Source organism: Antechinus flavipes, chromosome 3 (assembly GCF_016432865.1).
Source record: "Antechinus flavipes isolate AdamAnt ecotype Samford, QLD, Australia chromosome 3, AdamAnt_v2, whole genome shotgun sequence".
In the NCBI taxonomy this organism is placed as follows: Eukaryota; Metazoa; Chordata; class Mammalia; order Dasyuromorphia; family Dasyuridae; genus Antechinus; species Antechinus flavipes.
In genome coordinates, this window is record NC_067400.1 from 377,082,930 (window position 1) to 377,095,624 (window position 12,695).

Consider the following 12,695-nt stretch of genomic DNA (forward strand, 5'->3'; position numbering starts at 1 on the left):
TTATAACTTGAAAGACTAAGATTTTGAAGTAGATCCTAATTTTAAATTTCTGCATTTACAGGTTTTCCTACTGAGTTAGTACTGACTTCAGTTTATTCTTATTCCAAAAACCAAAAGTGTTTCAGGGTGTACTTGAGGGCAGGTGCGTTTAGTGACACCATAATTTATATACCTTTTTACACTGGGATTCCTTAAGCAGCCATTGTCTTCTGCAGTCTCCATTTTGAGTATGGACTCGGGAGACCACATTCCTCTTTATATTCCCCTCCTGATTGTGCCTGATCTTGCCATACCATTCCTATCCACTTGCTGCATTTCTGCTTCCTTTACATGTAGCTGTGTGACACTGGACAAGTCAGTTGCTATGTTTCAGTTTTTTCCCTCTTGTAAAATAGGTATAAAAATAGCACCTTTCTCCCTAAGTTGTTGGGAGAATAAAAAGAGATGATATTTGTAAAGCACTTTGTAAATCTTAAGCTATGTAAATGCTAGCCGTTATTATTATATGTTGTCATTCTTCCACTGAAATGTAAACTCCTTTAGAACAGGGACTGTTGTTTTGCTGACACAGAGAAAAATGCTTCTTCCTGCCTGCCTGAGGAAGAGGAAAAAGTCTTGTATATGTATTCCACCTGTAAAATCTAGTCATCAGACTCTTTGGAAGGATAAGATACCAATAAGTTGGCTTACTCAACTGCTTAATTCAACTAGCAGCATTGTTTACAGGTTATAATTAGTCTCTCTCCCCATCTTACAAGATCTGAAAGCAGGAAGCCTTTAAAGCTGTTAGCTCTTATTTTTTGAATTCTCTTTTTTATTCTAAACTATATTGATATTTGGGTTTAGTAAAGTGTGGAAAGGGATAATAAATAGAACTACTCAGTTTGCTGAGAGTATTGCCCTAGCCCAGAAAAAAAATTTGCTAACTTGTGGTTTAGTGATTTTCTCTTAGGAATAGTAATTGATTGTTATCTTACATATCAAAAAATAAAATACCTGGCACACAACTTTTAAAACTAATTTCACTAATTTCATTGGCCTTCATCTGATTCTAGTTTTAAACTTTAAACTTTTCACAAATACAGTAATACATCAAAAAAATTCTTATAATTATGTTACAGTTTTGTGGATCTTTGTTATTTAAGAGCTTGATGGTTATAATCATGAATGTATAGAAGGATACAGAGGATATGTTGGCGTATTTTTCAAGGTGAGCTATCAAAGCCACAAAGACCTTGTCAAAATACTTAATTTATTGGACAAAAACATTTACTTGGTTGAATCACTTCCCCAGTTTGGAGGAGTTTTATCTTTATTTTATTTTATGAGATCATTTGTAAGAGTCAAGCAACTTAAAAAAAAATAGTCTTTTTTACCTGAAATAGTATTATATATATAGTTGCGTTAGAAGAAAAGGCCCTTTTTACTGTTTGGCACATCAAAACTTTTTTGATTTTGTGCTGCATGATAGCATTTTGGGAAATAGTTTAATTTTTACATGTCCCTAGTAAGTGACCAATTAGTAGTTTAATTAAGCATAGTTTATGCATAATCTAAAAGTGCTATTTCAAGTGACACCTTCTCTAGGTTTGCATAGATAAGATTTGTGAACTAAATGAAATTAATGTGCTTTACAGATGTTTTTATATGCTTATACTTTTATATGCTTTTTTTTTTATATACTTTTATATGCTTTCTACAGTAATGGTTTAGACTATTTCTAGCTGTGATCCTTGATTAAAACTGATAGTGTTAGCCTTTACCATGTTGCTTTTTTAAACTTCTGAAAATTGATTGACTATATATTAATCAGAATAACTACTTTAGGAAAAAACTACTGTAGTGAAGTTCTATATTTTCTCTGGTAATAGAAAACAAAAGTTATTTTAACAGTTTTTAGAAAAATTTCATTGTTCTTTTCTGATAATATAAGTCTAAAACTGTCATTCAGATGCAATTAAGAATGCCATTTAAATAAATAGCATTTAAGTGAATACTATGTAGTCTTAATGAGGATATCCAAATGGATAATATTCTGTTTTCAAGGAGGCTTTGCTTGGAAGACATAATAAACATACAAGAAAAGGTCCCCTTTGGGGCAGATAAAGCCAGAAATCCTGAGTATAGCAATGGGGCTTGATAGTGAGTTGCATGGGACCTTAAACCTTATTATTGGATGAGAATATAGTGTCCAAATACTTTAAGGGTTATAGAAGCAACAAATATGGCAAGAAAAATACCTGGGGGTTTTTCATCTCACTTAATTTACCCCTTTCTGTTCCAAACAATGTAAGCAATCTTGTGGTGCTTCCATTTAGGTCCAGCTTCTAAGATGAGATTGAACAGGCAAAGAGAAATCAAGTTAGAAGGAAGTGTGAAAGCTTAGGGATAAAGAAGTTTTCCTTTTTGTATATGTGTGTTAAACAATTTGATTAATTATACATCTTGACATTGTTGTATATATTCCAATTATTCACCTTCAAATGCTTTATTTTTTTTTTCCATTCTTTAAATTTTTTTTTAAAAAATTTATTTTCAATTCCAAATTCTCTCCTTCTTAACTCCCTTTTCACTCATTGAGAAAGCAAGAAATATGATACCCATTATACATATGAAGTCATGTAAAAAGTTTCCCCATAAGCCATGTTCTGGGAGGGAAAAAACCCAAACAAAACAAGAATTATAAATTAAGAAAAAATACTACGATTTGCATTCTTGAGCTCATCTCTCTGCAGATGGATAGCATTTTATGTCATGAATTCTTTGGACATCACTTCATATACTTTACAGGGTTTTTAGAAGTAGGTGGCCTAAAAGAACATTTTATTTTAACTGAAATATTGACTGTTCTGAGGTGTTCCTTTTTCACAAACTTCTAACTGAAATTCAGTTATGAAAGTAGACAACAGTCTCTATATTGATATGTCTTAAAAAATAAGATTTAACTTCAACTTGCCCAATTTTAAATATATAAGTTTTTTAATATTTTAGTAATCCCTTTTAAATATAATTGATTTCCATTGTAGTCCTATTTATTCTATTTTGTGCAGTTAAAAACATTATTTTAAGGAGTTTTAAAAATGAAGAGTTATATGTCATAAACTAATTTAAGAACCCCTGCTTTAAAAATAAGAGATTTTTTATTTATTTTGGTGAGGAAGAATTCCAGAACTAGAATTTATATAGATCTCTAACTTTGATTTTGCTTTACCAGATAGAATATACATCAGCAAAAAATAATAATTCTGTCATTATTTATGTATAAACTTCGCAATGTAGAAATTTTTGGAAAGAATTAGAATATCTTGGACTTAGGAGCTTGCCTTTTCTATGGAATATAAGCATCACATAGGAGTTTCTTTTCTTTTCTTTTTTAATGTAGATATTAGGTGTGAGGTAGACAAGTAAGACCATGAATATAATATCTAAAAAGAAAGTCTTATTTCAATTTTTGCTTCTTAGAAACAGAAGAAAAGATTAATTTTTTAAAAGGAAAAGTTTTGAAATCTAAGGAAAAAGCTATTTGTAGTTATTTAAAATCCACTGCAGAAGTTGAAAGTTATTTTTCTTTTTACATATTTCCTTTTGTGACTTATTTTTGGCCCCTTTCAGTTTTTGTCTTTTTGGTTTTGTACTTAGTTTCTACCCCAGGAGAATGCTTAAGTCCAGCCCAAGTTTTTATTTTTATTTTAAATTTTTTTTAATTTACAGGCACTATCAGTCATCCATCATATTTTCAGTACTCTTCTTCATTTTGATTGCAATGGAACTTAAAGAATAGAATAGAAAGAAAGGCAGAAAAGGTAGACTTTATGACTATCAATATGAAATCCTTGGCAGATCCATTTTCTTGAACCCTTGAAATTCAAACATTCCTAATCCCTTTAATTCAAACTTTGTTAGTTTTAGAAACACAATTCTGATGTAATTGTCTTCTTTCATATATAGTGACCAGAGTTAATGATATTTGACTTGCTATCTTCTCTCATGTTACTTAACTATAAATTCACTTTCTTGTTGTCAAGTTAAAATATTGCTTAATTGCTTATAAAGCTAAGAGCTTTGTATTAATGTATGTGTAGGGAATTATTAGAAATTTTTTCTGTTTCTTTAACCCTAATGTCTTTAGGATGTTCCATAATGTGGACCAGTGCTCATTAGTGAGTGTTGAAAAAAATCACCCCTTTTGGACAACTCATTTAATTTTGTTGTAATCATATTTTGGGCCCTTCTATTATTTTCCTTCAGGAAATTTCCAAAGGTCCCATTTTTCTCTCAAGCAGTATCATAATTTTAGTCTTCAAAAGAAATCATATTGATAAAGTTTTACTAGGGGAAAACATACTTGAAAATTTCTACTTTTTTCCAGTGCTCTTGATGTTCATATAGTGTTTGACTTTATACTTAAAATGTCTTAAACATTATTTTCCCTTCATTGAAATTTAAAGCTAGCTTTTTTATCTTTCTGCCTTTGTTAGAAGGTTAAAAGTTTACAACTATTTTCTTGATAGCTGAGCTTTCTATTATATTGGCTTCAAATGTGAAGTGGAGTATTCTCAGGCCTAAATATGTGGAAAGAAGAATTTCCTTGAATCATCTATGTTTTAGTGCACCAACAAAACATTCCCTATCTTTTTTTGAAACTACTATTCCATCTAAAATTATATGAAAAACAAGACTTTAGGTCCTCATATTAGAGTAGTATTACGGGTGTCTTAAAAGAATAATTCATTTCTACCATTTCTCTCTTTAAATAAAAGAATAGAACCTTGAAAGGTCACCTATTGTTCAAAGATTTTCCAAGAAAAACAGACAAGAACTTGATCGTTGATTCTGTTCCAGTGTAAAATAAGACATTTTAGTAAATTTAACAAAATCTACAAGCATTTATTAAGCACCTGTCACATGCCATGCTCTGTGTTAAGCTTTCTGTTACTTTCTCTTTCCTACATAGAATGCCAAATAATTATTTTTTAAGAAATGTTTGTTTCTATTCTGAATGGAGGGTTTTTTTTTTTTGTTTTTTTTTTGGGGGGGGGGGGACGTGGACAGCGGGGAGTGGAGGGAATTAAGTGAAGAGAGATAAAGATGGAAGAAGAGTGATAATGAAATGATAACAAAGAAAGGCAAAAAACAGTCCTCTAGGAACTCACAGTTGAATGTGGGAAATAATTATGTATAAACTATGTATATAAGTATATAATATATGTATATATATATATACACACACACACACGCATATATATACACACACATATATACATATACACACATATAAAATAAGTTGGCAATAATTTCAAAGGGAATGTACTAAGATTATAGATGTCAGAGAGGTTTCTTGCAGAAAGGAGGATTTTGTCTTAGAACTAAAGGAAATTGAGAGGTGAAGATGAGGAGGGAAAGAGTTCCAGGTAAGGAGCACAGCTAGTGAATATGCCTGGAGTCTAGAGAAAGTGAACTGTCTTGGGAAGAACAGCAAAGAGCTAAGTGTCTCTGGATTTAAGAAATATGTGCTGGGAAAGTGGGAGATAGGAGGTATGGGGCATAGGAGTAAGAAGATGGAAGGATAGAGAGAGGGGAACTTTTAAAAGCCAAAGAATTTTATATTTGATCTTGTGCCAATAGAGAACTACCATTTTTATTAAATAGAGAGAATGATATAGTTAGACTTAGGTTTTAGAAAGATCACTTTGACAGGACTGTCAAATCAGAAGACCATTGCAGTAGGTGATGAGGGACTTGGATTTATTAATTTTTTGGATCATAAATTTATATTGACAGTGAAAGTGAAATAAATAATTTTAACACACAAGTAACATATTATACATGTTACACAATCTGCAGTACCATTTTTCCTAAATTTTGGTTGACTTTTATCTGTTTCAGTAGAATTGAATTGTGCCAAATTTAGAGAGACATCATCTTGGACATCGATTTTGCATAAGACATTTTTAAGATTTCTAAACACCTTGAATATTGTAATTAATGTTTTTCAGAGACAGTAAGTTCTGTTGTATCTTCCTAAAAATCAGCTACATATGCAAAATTTCAGGAACAAAATCACAACAGTTATAGAGAAACTGAAGTTAGGAGTCGAATGCTCAAAATCTTCTATCAGTGACATGTTTAAAAAAAAAGTTTAATAAAAAGGGTAGCATATTTTTATACATGCTAAATGATTAAGAAATACATATATATTAAACATCTAGGGGTACTTGTGTCCTTGATCTTCTGCCTGGTCTATACTGGCTAGAAAAGTTCTGTTAATATAGGGAAGAGGGTGCAAGTGTACCATGCAGTAGAAGGTGAGGGTATAGAAGAAGAACATAGTCTGCAGGTCTCACTGTACTAGAAGACCAGCATTTTACTCAAAAAAGATGTGAAATTTGCTTGTAGAAATCAGCATTAGAAAGATTGCAGCTTGTGAGTTATTGTGTAGTACTGTGATACTTTATGTTTTTTTGATGTCGAAATTGAGCGTAAGCAAACACTGGACTCTTATTGGACTAGAAGAAATCTTTTAGTAACTGTCCACTCTGGGGAAAAGGCCAGAAAATATATGGTTTCCTTTAGATGTGATGTTCAGTTTGGTAGAATCTAGCTATTAGTATCACTCTGCAGGACTTTTATTTTTTAAAATTAATTTTTCAGTGAACAGAAATAATTTTCTTTATCTTTCCACTTAACTAGAGGGAAAAAAAATTAAAAATCACTGTGACAAATAGAGTCAAGAAGAACAAATTCCTACATTGATTTAGTTTAAAAATGTCTCAATCTATACCCCTGAGTTTATTTCTTTTCTTAGGATTTAGATAACATACTTTATCTAGGGTCCTTTGGAATCATATCTGAACATTGCTTTAATTCCAGTTCTAAAGTGTTTCATCATTGTTTGTCTTGTGTAAGTTGTTCCTCTGATTTTGCTCACTTCAAAGTGCATTACTTTATACAGGTCCTCACATTTTTCAATTTTCCTCTTCATCATTTCTTATAGCATAGTAGTATTCTATCACATTCATATTCCATAATTTGTTCAGTCATTCCTATGAGGGCTACTTGAACATAATTATAAAACACTTTTTACATAAAGGATAACATCATAAACAAATTAGGATAACATGGAAGAAATATCAAAAAGACTTCATGATTAAATAGGAGACAGGTTCACAGGTGGTTAAAAAGGACGTTTTAATTACTTAAAATTAAATGGTTTTTGTATAAACAACATCAATTCAATTACAGTAAGAGAATCAGGAAATTGGGGGGAAATCTAAACCCCAACAAGTTTAAAAAAAAAAAAAGAGGAAAAGGATATGTATGTACAAAAATTATTGTAACTTTTTTCAGAGTGGCAAAAAGTGAATCCTGAAGTAGTACCCATCAATTGGAAAATGAACAAGTTATGATGAAATGCTATAGTATAATAAGAAATAATAAAGATGGCAAAATATAACAGTCTTTTTTGGGGTGGTGGAGTGGAGGTTGGAGGGAGGCAAATGAAGCTAAGTGATTTGCTCAGAGTCACACAGCTAGCAAGTGTCTGAAATCAGGAAGATAAGTCTTACTGAAGCCAGTTCTATAGAGCACCCTAGCCAATGTACTCATTAGCTGCCTAGAATATACAGATATATTAATACTTTACATGACTTTATTTTATATCCTATAACTTTGCTGAGATTGTTAATGTTTCAAATAATTTTTTAGTTGACGTAGGGTTTTCTAAGTAAACCATTTGCAAATGGAGATAATTTTGTTTCTTTTGACTATGCTTATTCTTTCTGCTTCTTTTTCTTATTACTATAGCTAACATTTTTGACACATCATAATGGTGGTAATAGACATTCTTTGTTTACTCCTAATCTTATTGTAAAAGTCTCTATCTTCTATTCATTCCAGATAATACTGACTTTGGTTTTTTAATGGACATACTTATTTTAAGGAAAGCTCTGTTTCTTTCTATAGTTTCTAGTGTTTTTTTTTTTAATATGACTATCATATTTTATCAAAAAATTTTAAACTAGCTTCTCATTTTTGATATAACTTTGTCATACAAGGAAATTGGTAGGATCCCTTATTTTCCTTTTTTTTTCTCAAACAAATTTATATAATATCGGAGCTAATTTTTCTATAAATGTTTGGTACAATTTGCTTATAAATCCATCTGGTTCTGGTTCTGGGTTTTTTTCCTTTGGGAGTTATTTTGTAGCTTGTTCAGTTCTTCTTTCTAAGATATAACAATGTGAGTATTCTGTTTCTTGTTCTGTTAATCCATGCAGTTTATACGTTTATAAATAATCATCCATTTCATTTAGATAGATAGTTTTATAGGGTGAAATAGCTAATAATTTTCAAAATTTCTTTATTGGTTGTGAATTTACCTTTTATATTTTTCACACTGGTAATTTGGGTTTTTTTTTTTAATCACATTTTTTTAAAAAAGCAAATTTGTTAATGACTTTTCTTTTTAAAAAAAATACAGCTTTTTTTTTTTTTTTTGCTTTTGCTAATCTCTTCTTTTCATTTCCAGAATTTCTATTTTGGTATTAAAATAGTTTAGATGCTAAAATTTTAATTGATACTTAAAGTCAGGGAGTATTGAAGGGAGAGCATTCTAGTTTTGAGCACAACCAGTGAAAATATATGTTGTGTTAGGAAAAGAAGTGGGACCAATATGAGGGAATGTAAAGTATAAGAAGACTGGGAAGATATAGGAAAGGAGAAATTATGAAGGGCTTTGAATGCTAGACAGGATTTTATATTTAATCTTGATCTTGAAGGTTATCAGGAGTTATTGGAGTTTATTGATTGGGCAAATCCAGATGTAAGATGATGAGATCCTATATCAGAATAGTGACAATAACAGAAGAGAAGGAGGTATATGCTGGAGAGGTTATGAAAGTAAAGTTGATAAGCCTTTGAAACAGATTGGATATGGGAGTGTCAGGGAGAGAGACAAAAACAGAGAAAATAAAGACTTGATTATGTTAAATATCTTAAACTCATGCTATGCAAAAGTAGACTTATCTTTCCCCCAACCTCCCTTTTTTGTAACTTTGTATCACAATCCTCCTAACCACCCAGACTTATAAAAAACTTAGGTATCATCTTGATTGTTGTGAAGATTGTATAAGTCATTGGAAAGATAATGGTGCCCTTGAGTAATAGGAAAATCAGGAAAAAGGCATTGTTGGGGATGGAAATTAGAAAAAAGGGATGTTGAGTTTAAGATGTCTAAGAGACCTTGAGATGCCTAATTAGCAATTTGAGATATGAATTGGAGTTCAGTAGGGAGGTTTGGGTTGTCAGTAGTAAATATTAAATACCTACTATGTTCTAGGCACTGTGGTATGCACTTGGGATTATTTAAAAAAAAAAAAAAAAAAAAAAAAAAAAGGACATAATTCAGTCCCTGCCATCAAAGATCTCAGAATTCAATGGAAGAGACAATAAGCAAATATGAACAAATAAGTTATATGATAAATGATGATGATGATGATAACTAATATTTATGTAGTGCTGTGTTTCAGATTCTGTATTAAGAGTTTTACAATTATTATCTCACTTGATCCCATCCTATAGATGGAGAGATGAAATGACTTGCTCAGGATCACACAGCTAATAGATAGTGTCTGAGGCTAGGTTTTTCAGATTCCAGAGGGGAAAAAAAAATAAGGATTGAAAAATACAAGCTAGAGAAGATGGGATTTGTAGTTGGGTTTTAAACAAAGCCAGGAAGCCAAGATATAGAGATGAGGAAGGAAAACATTTCAGGCATAAGGAAGAGTGTAAGATATCTATTGGGCATCCGTGGCTGAAAGGCAGTTTGGAGGTATAAGAGTGTAGGTCAACAGAGAGTTTAGGGCAGAATGGGTAGATCTGAGAAGAATCAACATAGAGATGAGAGTTCAATCCTTAGGAGCTGGAGAGATCACAAGTGAAGTAATATGGAATATATAGAGGGAGAACAGAAGAAATCCCAAGATGCCCTGTAAGACATGGAAGAGAGACATGAAGTCTAGAAGAGTATCCAACAAAGGAGACAGAGGAGCAGGGGGAAGAGAGGTAAGAGGAGAACCAGAAGAGAATGGTGTCTTGAAAACCTAGAGAGAAGAAAACATCAAGGAAGAGAGGGTTCTCAACAGTGTCAAAGGTTGCAAAGAGAGAAGTCAAGGAGAATGAGGATTGAGAAAAGGTGATTGGATTTGGGAATTGGATCATTGATAACTTTGGAGAAAACCGTTTTGAGGGAATGATATGGTTGGAAGCTATATTGAAAGGGTTTAAGAAGACAAAAGAGATAAGGTGGAACCAGCCTTTTTGAGGGATTTAACCATAAAGGACAGAAGAGATATAGGAAAGCAGGGGTGACCTGTAGGAATTCAGTATGGGGAGACAAAGGCATTGTCTGTAGGCAAAAGGGAAAGGGCCATTAGATAGAAGATGAAAATAAGTGACAAAGAGGGGCATCTATTGAATGAGACAAGGTAGATTGGGATTATTTAAGCAGGTAGAGAAGTTAGCCTTGGGAGGGACTAAGACCACTTATTCATGTGAGATGGGTGAAGAAATAAATGGTGACAGGATAAATATGAATGATGTGAGATGGAAGGAAAGAAGGAAGAAGGGCAAAGCAGGAGCTCCTGCTGTAATATCTGTAAAATATGAGATGAGATTCTCAGTTGAGATGATAGGGGGGAATAAGATGGAGATTTATGGAGGGATGAAAGGTTTAGAAGAACCTCTGTGGGATATGGGGGTTGATGGGAGAGAGAGGTGGGATTGAGTTGGAACTTTCAGGGAAAGGATTGAAGGTGACCTATAGGGGTTCACTGGAATTTGTAGGGCATGACCAAGTGTAAAAATATTCATCATTCAATAGAAGGTACCACTCCTCTTCTCAGAGGATGTTAGAGATTGGGCTAGCAATAGTGAGGGGCCAATTAAGTTAAATTTGTAATTGATCCTTTCACAATGGTTTCATAATTTTCTTTACCCTCATAGTGCATATGTGGGAGTGAAGGTGGATGCCACGATTGATCTAAGGCTTAAACTTGGCAAAGCACAGTCAATAATGTAGTAAGAGGATTAGGTACTTAAGAGAAGAGACTTTGTAGAGATGGGAAAAAGAGGAATGACTAGAGTGGGGGAATGATGGCCAACAAGGGAACTTAGGGGTAAAGGGTCTGAAGATCATGGTATGATCAAAGTATAAAATTTGTAATTGAGGAAAAAAGAGAAGAGATTTAAAGACAATAGGGTTTGGTCCTATAAAGGGATTTTGAAATTCTTGAACATGAAGATAGTGCCTTTATGGTAATGAAAAGATTCAAGGATATGACTGTCTTTGTCTATGGATGAGATGAGGTGGAGGAGTAGGTCATGGGAAGTGAGTAGGTTGAAGAATTGAATGGTTAGGATTCTTGAGGGAGAATCAGTATGTATGCTGAAGTTCTCAACCCAAGTTTGAGAGCAGGATTTGGAGAGGAGAGAAAATTTGTGAGACTCTATTGAACTCATTGAATAAGGAAGGGGAATAACCTAGAAGTCTGTCAAACAACTGCTATCAAGATTTTGATTGTGTAGTAGATATGAATTTCATATATATCTTACAGGAGGAGAGGTTACTGAGTGATGGTGGTAGAGGCAGAATCTGGAAGAGCAAAGAATATTACAACTATCTTGCCTCAACTTGTTAGCCAAGGGAAATGAGTGAAGAGATAGTTGGTATTGGAAAGAATGGCCAGGGAGGCTGTGTAATCAGTGTAGCTAGATTTCAGTAACAGATGGAAAGACTGGAAAATAAAAAAGTGTAGAATGAAAGGAAGTTTTACTTATGCAACAAGCATTTCAGAAGACACGGTAGAAGAGGTAGATGGAGTTAAGTTGAACTTTCAGGGAAAGAGTTGAGGATGACCTGTAGGGATTTAGAATCACTGGGGAGTGTATAGGGTATGACCAAGTATGATGATATTCATCATTCAATACTCCTCAGAGGATGTTGGAGACTGGGCTAGAGATAAGTAGCACATGAAGGGGAAGGCATATTTGCAGATTAGAAGTCCCATTTTCACCACTACTCATTTTTTGTCTTATTCTTAATTCTTTCTTGGGTGATCTCTAACCCCTCAGTGTTTTCTCAAGCCCATAACCATGTTTTTAACTATGTTCTCCTCTTCCTAAAACAGTCAATTAGCTCAATTCTACACAGTCTACTTTTTAATTCTGGTTTTTGTTGTTGTTGTTTTTTGCCAGTGAAGGCTCCAATATGAGTTACTTAAACCTTCTTTACCTTTACCTTTACCTTTACTTTTACCAGCTCTATTCCCTTGTTGGAAAATTGAGGTGAAACAAACCGTGTCTTTTTGTTGACTGATTCTAACACATATTTACGCTCTCTCACCTCAACTCATTGTGACTGATGGTCATTTTATTCCCATTTGATTCTGTTAACTAAAACCTTTTGTATTTTGCAGGAAAAAAACAAAGGCATTTCTTATGTTAGGACATTAAAAATAATCCATTTATCCTAGTTGGGGGAGGGAAGGAGGTTGACCCCTTTCTGGCTAAAATATTTAATAACTAATATCATTAAATGCTATTGGGCAGATTAAGTGTCACATATGCCATCATGTACCTCTTCATTTTTGTTGTGATTTGACATAATTAGTTTTATAGATGAATGTCACAAAATGAGG

The 12,695-nt window shown here is 32.9% G+C and overlaps 1 protein-coding gene across 2 annotated transcripts in view; it reads left to right on the forward strand.

Moving 5' to 3' along the window:
* Positions 1-12,695, forward strand: part of ACVR2A (activin A receptor type 2A) — a 134,442-nt gene that overhangs the window by 47,150 nt on the left and 74,597 nt on the right. The window lies entirely within an intron of this gene.